Below are 11082 nucleotides of genomic sequence, written 5' to 3' on the forward strand. Positions count from 1 at the left end.
TACAAACAGAACCCAACACCAGGGGATATATTACTCTCCTCACTCTTAAGCGCTTGAAAGAAAGTCCATTCTTTCCGCTACTCTCTCGTCAGGACCATTCTACACCAATCCACCCAACTATCCGAACCGCTTCGTTTGCCACCGCAGGAATTGCAAAAGCTGGGCCACACATCCCACCAACCAGGGACCAAAGCTATAAAGCAACCTTCCACATCCATCTGACTTTTACCTCCATTTCCATACAAGTCAGTTCCTCTGCTCATTGCTCCTGATGCAGTCTCCTCTACATTTAGAACACAGGATGCTGACTCGAAGAGCGCTTCAGTGAACACCTGCAGGACACCTGCTCCGACCGCCTCATTGCCAAAAACTTCAATTACCCTCCCACTCCACCGAGGACATGCCGGTCCTGGGCCTCATTCATCGCCACTCCTTAGCACTTGACTTTGCAGAAATCACGCCTCATCTTCAGCCACGGGAACCACCAGCCCAATGGCATCAATGTGGATTTCATCAGTTTCCCCATGCCCCCTCCCCCCACCTAATCCCAGTTCCAAACTTTCATCTCAGCACGGCGCTCATGACTTGTCATACCTGTCAATCCTTCTTCCCACTTATCCGCCCACTCTTCCCTCTGAACTCTCACCACTCCCCCACTTCCATCCACCCTTTTCACTCTCAGCTGACTTTTCCCGAGCCCCACGCACCTGCCACTTAATCTCTCCAACACCGAGGCTCAAACCCTCAACTCGAATGAAGGGCTTTTTCTGAATTTTCGATTTTCCTGCTCCTCGGAAGATGCCTGAACTGCTGTCCTTTTCGAGCAACACACTCCTGGGTAATCTCCAGGATCTGCACTTCCCCCTTTCACCTGTGTAATTGAAGCTGTGTTTTGAGTGTCAGCTACATTCTATTTGTGTATTGGACCCTCTGTCCGCCCACAAATCTCAGGCTTGAGATCTGACATTGTTCTTGATTGCAGATACTGCTGTTCATGCACTGTTTTAATTATGACATTTTCAATGTGTCATTGTTTTCTCGATTCTGTACCTTCATTGTCAGGGTGATGACCGATCAACTGTGCATTAGCAGAAATTAGGTGCACTTACCCTCGCACCAAAGAATCACCACATTACTTTTGATTCCTTCAAGATTTCACTGTCCAAGAAAGAGAAAAGAACACCTTTAGTAACTTAAGATCAGTTGAGTTGCAGAATCTCCATCTTTAACTGTTGCGGTCAGATCGACTCGACCGTCCTTCTCCTGAGGAGTGCCGTGAGTTCATAAAATAATCATACACAGATGCATGAGTTTCAAGCAACAAATCAAACATTGGTGAAAAGTTTTCCAACCTATTTATTCACTTGTTTACGAATTGTGGACAGTTCTTAATCATCCCAATCAAAGTGTGCAGACTCTTCCTTTTGATCCTCGCAGCATTCCTGCCCATTCCCTGTGAGAATGAATTCTCTCCTGACTGGTTAAAGATAGTTCCCTACGGGAGAAAGTTTCACTGTATCGATGATGTCAAAAATGCAGCCCGATTCTCCGGGACACATAGATCATTACATGTCCGGCTGTTCCTCAAAGAGTAACATGTATTTAGGACCCACTCCAGTGCAGCTTCACAGTGCTTTCACACATTCTTTATTTCACATATAACACATCATATCAGCACCTTTACTGAAAGCTAAACGTCGTGGTATATACGAAATTCCTAGTGCTGTTATTAAAATGAATGTTTGCCACAACATCTATCTATGTGGGCCTGCTCTGATTGGTCGTGAAGAGATTATCAAATGTAACTTCCGAAAACACATTTTATTGGTAAGCAATCGAAATATCTCCAAAGAAGCATATCAACTTGTTCAAATCACCTCAACTTTCTCGACTTTAACTGTAACCTGGGTGGATACTACATTCAAAGGTACTCCTGAAGTACGTCAGAAACCAGTTATTTCATTTTGATTGTCACTCTGAACAACTGTTTCAAAACGTTATATGTAAAACTGGAAACTCCTTGGTAGATTTTAACTTGCTTGGTTATTGGGATTGATCAACGCCTGACACTTGTTCTAAACACAGCCAATATGACCCAAGATTCCTCTGCTCCTCCACACTTTCAGGAATCCTTTAACCCTTTATACTGCATTGAAACTCGCACTTCCAAAGTGAACGACTTCACACTGTTCGGGTTTAACTCCATCTGCCACGTATCAGCCCAGTTCTGCAACCTCGCAATGTTCCATTGCAATCCACAACAGCCGAATACACTATCGACAATTCCACCAACCTTTAGGTCATCGGCAAAATTACTACCTCACTTCTCTTCTACCTCATCTAATTCATTTATTAAAATCGCAAAGACCAGAGCCCCCTAACCAATCCCTAAGGACGTTCACTGGACACCGACCTCCACGATGCCCTATTCAATAATCTTCAGTGTACACTTGATGGTCACTGTTATTGAGGAACTGTTTTTAATGTAATTTATTCAGCCTGCCAAAGCTAACGGTAACAGATGAAAATTAACTGAGTATCCTGCATTATTTTGCTTTGGAAAGTTAAGGAAATACTTCTGTCTCTAATTTATCCTCCTGCACGAAAGAAAAAAGGCTTTCATGGTGAAGAAAGAAACGGAAATCAATCTTTATATCGTATAGATTTAATGAAGGATTGAAGCATTTCATATCTGTCCCTCCTGACTCTGTCAGTTCATGTCTCTTTATATATTCTCCACTCACTAATACGTTTACTGATCATTGGATAAAATTAACAGATGTCCTCAGTGCTACGAAAACATTTATCATCTGCGCAGCTGCCAAGATGTCTCAGCAGGTCGGATGATTGGTTGAATCGCTTCCAACACAAGGATTGAATGAATGGCTTCTCCCCGATGTGAACCCACAGGTGCCTCAGCAGCTTGAACGCCTGAGAGTATCCTTTCCCACACACACAGCATTATTCATAGAGAGTGGTGCAAGTATAGAATGAGTTGGCAGAGGGAGAGGTAGAGGCTGGAAGAAATACAAAGTTTAATAATGCATCAGGATTGGTAAATGAGTAGGAACGATTGAGAGAGTCATGTGTCAAATGCTGACAGATGAGATGAGAGTTATTAATGATATATTGTCAACGTGGACAAGTTGGTCTGAAGCATCTGATTCTGTGCTTTCAATTTCTATGTCTCTCTCTCTCTCACTCTCTCGGTCTGTCATATCTCACTGCGATTTGCCCTCAGTTCAGACAAAGAGCTGGATTGGGGCTGGGTCAGTGGAAAGTGGATAGCCTCCACTTCGAACCATTTTTACCCAATCATATCCCTGGGAATGGATAAACTGAAGTCTACTCCAGTACTGGCAGACTTCGAGTTTGTTCCATGCAATGAAGGTGTGTGTGACGAAGACATGGAGGGTGTGTGAGACGGAGAGTGGGAGAATGTGGGTGAAAAACATGGTAAGGCTGTGTGAGACAAAAACAGGAATGATGCATGTGACCAGACAGGCAGCATATGTGTGACAAAGACAGGCAGAATGCTTGTGTCCTCAAACATGAGAGAGGTTTTTGATAATGTATTTATGTTCGGACTTGCCATTGAATGATTTGATGGACAGTTTGCTTATCCAGCTGCTATTTGATGTTTTTTTGTGGATATATTAGCATGAAGTATTTTATATACAATCCCTTAGCACTGTCACTCCGACAGCGCTCTCTCACACAACACGGAACGGGCGACGATGGTACTTACTCAGCACTGACCCTGTGACAGTACCCTCTCGCTCAGTACTGACACTCCAACAGTACCTGCTCCATCAACACTAACCCTCTGACAGTGCCCACTCCCTCAGCATTGATCCTGTTACAGTAACCGGTCCTTCAGCAAGAACCATCTGAGAGTATCTGCATCCTCAGCACTGATACTCAGACAGCGTCAGCTCCAACAACACTGATACTCCAAAAGCGCCGCTCTTTCAGCGCAAACCTTTTGCATTGGAAAGGGAAAGCACCGTTCCGTCAGTTCTGGCACTCCGAAAATAGATGCTGCCTTGGCTCTCTCATTGGAGCCTGGATCTGGTGCACTATTTTACTCTCTTGCACAGTGTTCAGAAGATTTGAAGCAACCAAAGATATCATCGGTGAATTCCTGCACCAAATGATAATAATCTCCTGGGACTTAAGGAAACAGAGGGAGATGAGCTGAAAAGCTATTTGTCCCTTTCAACTTTGATGAATTCCTGTCTCATCATCAACACAGTTCTAAAACTTAAGGCCAGACTGGCTCTTACTAACAGTCACAGGCAACATTGGATTTGGTAAAAGGTAATGGACGGGCCAGGGGTTAGATTTGGATGGAGGTGATTGCAAACACAATTCGGTTATGTTTACTTAAGCAATAGAAAGGGATAGTTACAAACTGCAGGGAAAGTCTTATGGCTGACGGAAAGGCAATTATGATGCGATTTAGCAAGATTTAGTATGCACAGGATGTGGAAGGAAACGGATGGGATGACCACAATTGAAATGTGGAACTTACTCAAGGAACTGCTGTTGCACGTACTTGATGAGTATGTACCTGTCAGGCATGAAGGAAGTTGTCGAGCAAAGCAGCCGTGGTTTACTAAAGAAGTTAAAGTTCACGTCAAGAGAAAGAAGGAGGCTTATGTTCGGGTTTGACGTGAAGGCTCAGTTAGAGCGATTGAGAGTTACAAGTTAGTTAGGAAAGACCTGAACAGAGAGTCCAGCAGAGCCAGGGGAGGACATGAGAAGTCGCTTGCAGATTGAATCCTAGAAAACCCTAACGCTTTCTACGTGTATATGGGGAATAAAACAATGACGAGAGTAAGATTAGGACCAATCAAAGATAGTAGTGAGGAATTGTGTGTGGAGTCAGAGGAGATAGGAAGGCACCAAATGAATAACTTTCGTTAGTATTCATATTGAATTAGATCAACGTTGTCAAGGAGAATCTAAGATACAGGCTACTAGACTAGATGGGACTGAGGTTTACAAGGAGGACTTGTTAACAATTCTGGAAGGTGTAAAAACAAGTCAGTCCCCTGGGTCGGATGAGATCTATCCAAGGATTTCCTGGGAAGCCAGGGAGGAGATTGCAGAGCCTTTGCCTTTGATCTTTATTTCGTTACTGTCGACAAGAATATCACTCGAAGATTGGAGGATAGCAGAAGTTGTTCCCTTGTTCAGGAAGGGTAATACAGATGACCCAAGTAATCATAGATCAATGAGTCTTACGTCTGTTGTATGAACAAATTATGTAAAGGATTATGAGAGATAGGATTGACAATCATTCAGCAAGCAACAATTTGATTTCAGATGGTCAACATGTTTTCGTGAGTTTTTTGAGAAGGTGACCAAACATGTGGATCAGGGTAGGGCACTTGACGTGGTGTACATGGACGTCTGTAAAACCTTTGATAAGATTCCACATGTTAGGTTGTTGGAGAAAATGCGGAGGCATGGGATTGACGATGATTTCGCAGTTTGGATTAGAAACTGGCTTTCTGTTAGAATGCAGCACGTGGTGACTAATGGACAATATTCAGACTGGAGTCCGGTTACGAGTGGTGTGGCACAAAGATCGTTTTTGGGACCACTGCTGTTTGCCGTTTTCATAAATGACTAAAACGCAGGCATAGGTGGATGGGTTAGTAAGCTTGTAGATAACACTAAAGTTGGTGGAGTAGTGGACAGAGTGGAAAAATGTTGCAGTTTGCTGGGGAGGTCGGATAAACTGCAGAATTGGTCTTAGAGGACGCAAATAGAGTTCATTGCATCTACATTTGAGGTGATTCACTTTGGGAACATCAGTAGGAAGGCAGAAAAATGAGTTGAATGAAAAATTCTTGGTAATGTGGATGTGCAGCGGGTTGTTGGAGTCCATGTCCATAGATTCTTAAAAGTTTCCAGCCAGGCTGATAGTGCTGTTAAGAAGGCCTACGTTGTGTTAGGTTTCATTGGGAGAGGATTGGGTTCCTGAGCCATAATGCAAAGCTGCAACTATACAAAACACTTGTGTGGCTCCACTTGGAATATTTTGTGCTGCCTGGTCGCCCCATTCCAGGAAGGATGTGGAAGCATTGGAAAAGTTGCAGTCGAGATTAAACAGGATATTTCCTGTTCCAGAGGGAAAGTCTTACGAGGAACATCTGAGAGACTTGGGTCTGTTCTCATTGGAAAGAAGAAGGCTAAGAGCGGATTTGATACAGAGTTGCAAGATGATAAGAGGATTCGATAGGGTAAACAGTGGAAGTCTTTTTCTTAGGATGATGATGTCAGCTTGTATGGGTGGCCATAAATACAAATTGAGGGGTTATAGATTTAAGCCAGATGTCACAGGCAGGTTCTTTGCTCAGAGAGTGGTAAGGGCGTGGAATGCCCTGCCTGTCGATGTAGATAGCTCAGCCACATTAGGGAGATGTAAACAATTCTTGCATAACCACATGGATGATGATTGGATAGTATAGGGGGATGAGCTGAGAAATACTCACAGGTCGGCGCAACATCGAAAGCCAAAGAGTCTGTGCTGCTTTGTATTGTTCTATGTTCTGAAGCCAAATCTCCACTTCGGTAACCTCCAACCCCATGGCATCAAAGGGGTTGCACCAGTTTCCACATTTCCCCTTCCCCACCTTACCCCACTTCACAACTTCCAGCTCAGCACCGTCCTTATGAGCTGTCCCATTTGTCCCATTTCCTTCCCACCCATGTACATCACCCTCCCCTCCAAACTATCAACATTACACCCTCCCCCGTGCACCTATTGCTATCTCAGCTACCTTCAGCCCAGCCCCATCATCTCACATTTATCTCTCCACAGTCGAGGCTTCCAACCAAATTCCTGATGAAAGGCTTTTGCATGAATCGTGGTTTTCCTGCTCCTCAGATGCTGCCTGACATGCTGTGCTTTTCCAGCACCACACTCCTGACTCTAATCTCTAGCATCTGCACTACTCACTTTCCCCTATTTATCATGGGTGTCCTTAACTTCCACTCTCCCTTTCCTGACTCCATTTTCAATAAAGTTTAGAGACCTGTAAACAATACATCAGCTATGTCCCAAGAACAGCACGAGACATATCTTGGTTTTCGATTAATTTGCAGGCTCCTTCATTTCAGTCATTCCCAGGGATATCATCTCTTTTATAGTGAGCATTACGAAAGGACATTATTTTTAGCAGAAAAAAAATCAGTCTGTCACTAACCATTGTTTGTTTCATGCACAAGGGCACCCAGACTCCTCCGAAACGCACTCTTTTGGAGTTTCTCTTGATTTTAATTGAAGTCAGTCTTTTGAATCTTCCTACCAAATGCATGACCTCAAACGCCCGACATGAAATTGCGCCTTCAAGGAATTTGCCCACCCACTGAACCTGTGTCTATCCATTTCCTGATTCCGCTGTCCTCATCACAACATGCTCTCCCACCTATTGTGTATCGTCAGTAAAACTGGACACATTTCACTCAGCCAATTCTTACAAGTCATGAATTCAGATATAAATCATTGAAGTCCTATGACTGACCTTTCCAGCACTTGAGTAATTACATCTTTGCAACTTAAAATATACCTAATCCTCCAGATTTTGTGTCTTCCATTAAGTAAACAACGGACAAGCCTGGCCTTTTTTTATACTTAACACCTTGTGTAATGGCTTTTGATGTGGTCATGATGGAATGCCGAACAAAAATTGATCAACTCGGCATGTAATATTATCAAAGAACACTGACAAAGTTGTCAAGTGTGTTTATCCTTTCTACTAATGATGTTGACTCAGTTTGTCTCCAATCAACTTTTCTCAATGTCCTGCTATTTCTTTCTTCACAATGGTCTTTCGCAGTTCTCAAGTGACAGACATGACATTGGAAAAGATGGAAGCTATTCAGACCATCAGGTCGTCTCCACCTTTTAATGAGATCATGTCTGACTTGGTTAAATCTCAACTGCAAAGTTCCGCCTTATCCCCGTTACCCTGTATTCCCCAAGTGACTAATTGGCTCGCTATCTCAGCCTTGGTCATACCCAGCCTTGACAGCTCTCTCTTGGGAAGAATTCTGCAGATTTGCTATCCTCTGTAAGAGAGAAAATCCTTCTCGTCTGTGTGTCAAATGATTAACAGTTCACCTGAAATTAGGCTCGATGTATTCTACACAAATGTCGTTTTTCAGTAAATATTCTCAGTCCCAGTCCTCTAGAACCTGACGCTAATCGGTAGCAACATTTCCTCCAGAACACCAACCCGCCCATCCGCAATGCGCCCTCCCCCATCATTATTAACAGACCACGGTTACAGAATCACGAGAAAACTCGGGAACACACAAGTTACGAAAAACGCTCAAAGAGAGCCAGACTGCTGTTGTAGAAAAGTTGGTTCCTGTGACATAAATGTGTTTGCAGAGGGTGCAGAACTGTTGCCATGTCATTACAGTGAATGTCCCAGGATTTATTTTGGAAAAATAAAACTGATTGAGGATAACAATCGCTTCGGGAAGGGCAGGCTGAAGTTTGAGTTCGTGAAAAGCCTGTTTCATGGATCGTGCAACGAGTCAGCTTACCAGTCTTTGTTGTGTAATTGGTCAACACGTTCATCCATTAACCGAACAGTTGGTGGTTTGGGACCACCCAGGAACGGATCTCTCATGGCTCATACTTCATTTGTTTTCTTTCCTGCACAGCTCCGGGCTTTTAATGTGGTCAGGAAAATGTTCCCCAAACAGGAATCCAATCCGGAACCAAAATGGAATTTTTGTATTGTTTTAATGGCTAATGTAAAGGAACTTGGATTTTCAGAATCTGAAACAAAAATAGAAAACGCTCGGTACAGACTGGGGTTTGGCAGTACTACTGGGAGAAAGCGGAGTTCAAATAACTTCTGAAGAAGTTCTGAAATGTTGAATCGCCCTTTCCCAGCCCCGATCCTGCTCGACCTGCTGAGTATTTTCCTGCAATTTCCGCCTTCTTTTAAGATGAATATCGATTCCACCTCTCGGGGTGGAACACCCAGACCCACTTTGTCCCGACATTTAATCGATTTCGAAGCTGTGGTTTTTGAATTCAAATAAACCAAACAATGATTCAGAACTGCTGAGCTCAACAGAGACAAAGACCTGGAAATGATTAATTCAACAGTAATGGCACATCCTTATGTAGTTGTGGCCGAGTGGTTAAGGCGATGGACTTGAAATCCATTGGGGGTGTTCCCACGCAGATTCGAATCCTGTCAACTACGATAAAGGGCGGAGTTTGCTTTCGACTTTTTTTTTGGGATTCAGATCACGGCGGAGTGAATCACGTCATTCAGGTCACGAATGGTGCAAAACTCCAGTGCACTCAAAGAACTGAACAGATGTACACTTGCATTGCCAAATTTGTTTAGACTCGTTACGACACACGGTAAACCCTCCTGCTTCATATAAAACACAGAAACGATTTATGCCGTACAGTAATCTGCAAAAGTTTGATTGACCAAGAACTGCACAAAGTAAAAATTAAGAACTTTATTTCGAAAGTAAAAGAGTAATAAATTAACAAACCACGATTGACAATGTATTTCTATTACCCATTGTGACGTTCCCTTCGATAATACTATTCAGATAAAACTCCCAATTAAAGTTAACAAAACAGCAATTCTTTTCTCAAAGCCAGCAAGCTGTCGGTTCTTTTCTTCGGATCTTCCTATGTCTTCTTTTTCCTTGTTAGGAAATTCAGTGTCACACGTAACCGATCGAAAAGGTATTTTTCAGAGATATGTTTTTTCAAGAAGATTGTTACATGCAGGACTTGGCAGTCCTCCTCTCATCTGTTCAATGTCACCCGTATCATTCCCCAGAGCATCTGATTGTGTCATTCTTTTTTAAGATTTTCAATAGACACAATTCAAATTTGAATTGATTTAATATTTTATTCTCGATAAAATTTAAACTGAGTGGTCAACTCGAAATGTTTATGTCTCTAGGCAATGAACTAATCGAGTTGTTCGATCCAGTATTACGTTGTTGTATTCTTGATAACACTTGTTGCAGTGTCTGGTTATTCTGCTGCTTTCAACAGTCTTAGCCATGCAACAATATGTTTAAAGAACCTCGTCTATTCAGGAAAAATGAACCATCATAATGAACATATGTTTTCATTTTATTTTTTAAATACTTTATCCTGGCATACCGATAAATTTCATATGATATCGCCTTAAACTTTTCCTATATACACACATAAGACATTAAATAAAGACAAATCTCATCTCAACGCCATAAGTTTAATCTGCAATAACCTGTCTGTGAATACATTCGACAGACACGTAACATATACGATTTATATATTGAAATTCTCTACCGTTAGAATCCAATGAAATAGTATCATATTCTTATATATAAACGTTTTAGCGGATTGTGGTCAGTGTACATAACCGTTTCTGAACCATTGTTCGGGCATATACTTTAAATTTGTAAAGCCAGAACCAAACTCAATAGTCATTTTTCGATTATGGAGCATTTCCTCTGGTAGATGTTGATTTTCTTTGAAAAGTAACCAACTGCCAGTTCAATCCCATGCTTATCTTTCCTGTTGAAGTACAGCTCCAACTCAAACGTCACTACCATCGATGGCGACTTTAAATGCTTTTGAGAAGTTTGGTGTAGGTAAAACTGGTTTGGTGGTGAATATCGACTTCAAATGGTCGAATGTCTCCTGGCATGGTACTGTCCACTGAAATGTTGTATTTTTATTCAGAAAATCGGTTAACGGTGCCACTAAACGAATATATTTTGGAACCGACTTCTGGCAGACTCCGCTGAGTGTGAAGAATTGAAGAAACTCTTTCTTCGAAGTTGATCATGTAAATTCCTCTGTAGCCTTCGCCTTTATGTTCCGGCGGGAATCGACCTTCCATGACCGATCTTACATCCCAAGAACGTCACCTCTTTCGTGAATTCTGTTTTATTTATGTTTAGCATCAGTTTTGCTTCTCGTGGTCGTTCAAAGAGCTCTGCCAACAGTCTTTTGTGATCATTCCTTGAATTGCTAAAGATCATGACATCGTCCAAATACACTGCACAGTTTGTCAACCCAGCCAC

At 42.4% G+C, this 11082-nt stretch overlaps 1 non-coding gene across 1 annotated transcript; it reads left to right on the forward strand.

Moving 5' to 3' along the window:
• Window positions 1-9159: 9159 nt before the first annotated feature.
• On the forward strand, window positions 9160-9242 carry trnas-uga (transfer RNA serine (anticodon UGA)). The gene has a single exon. It is a non-coding gene; the product is annotated as a tRNA-Ser (tRNA).
• Window positions 9243-11082: the final 1840 nt, after the last annotated feature.

This window comes from Chiloscyllium punctatum, chromosome 35, assembly GCF_047496795.1.
Source record: "Chiloscyllium punctatum isolate Juve2018m chromosome 35, sChiPun1.3, whole genome shotgun sequence".
NCBI lineage: Eukaryota > Metazoa > Chordata > Chondrichthyes > Orectolobiformes > Hemiscylliidae > Chiloscyllium > Chiloscyllium punctatum.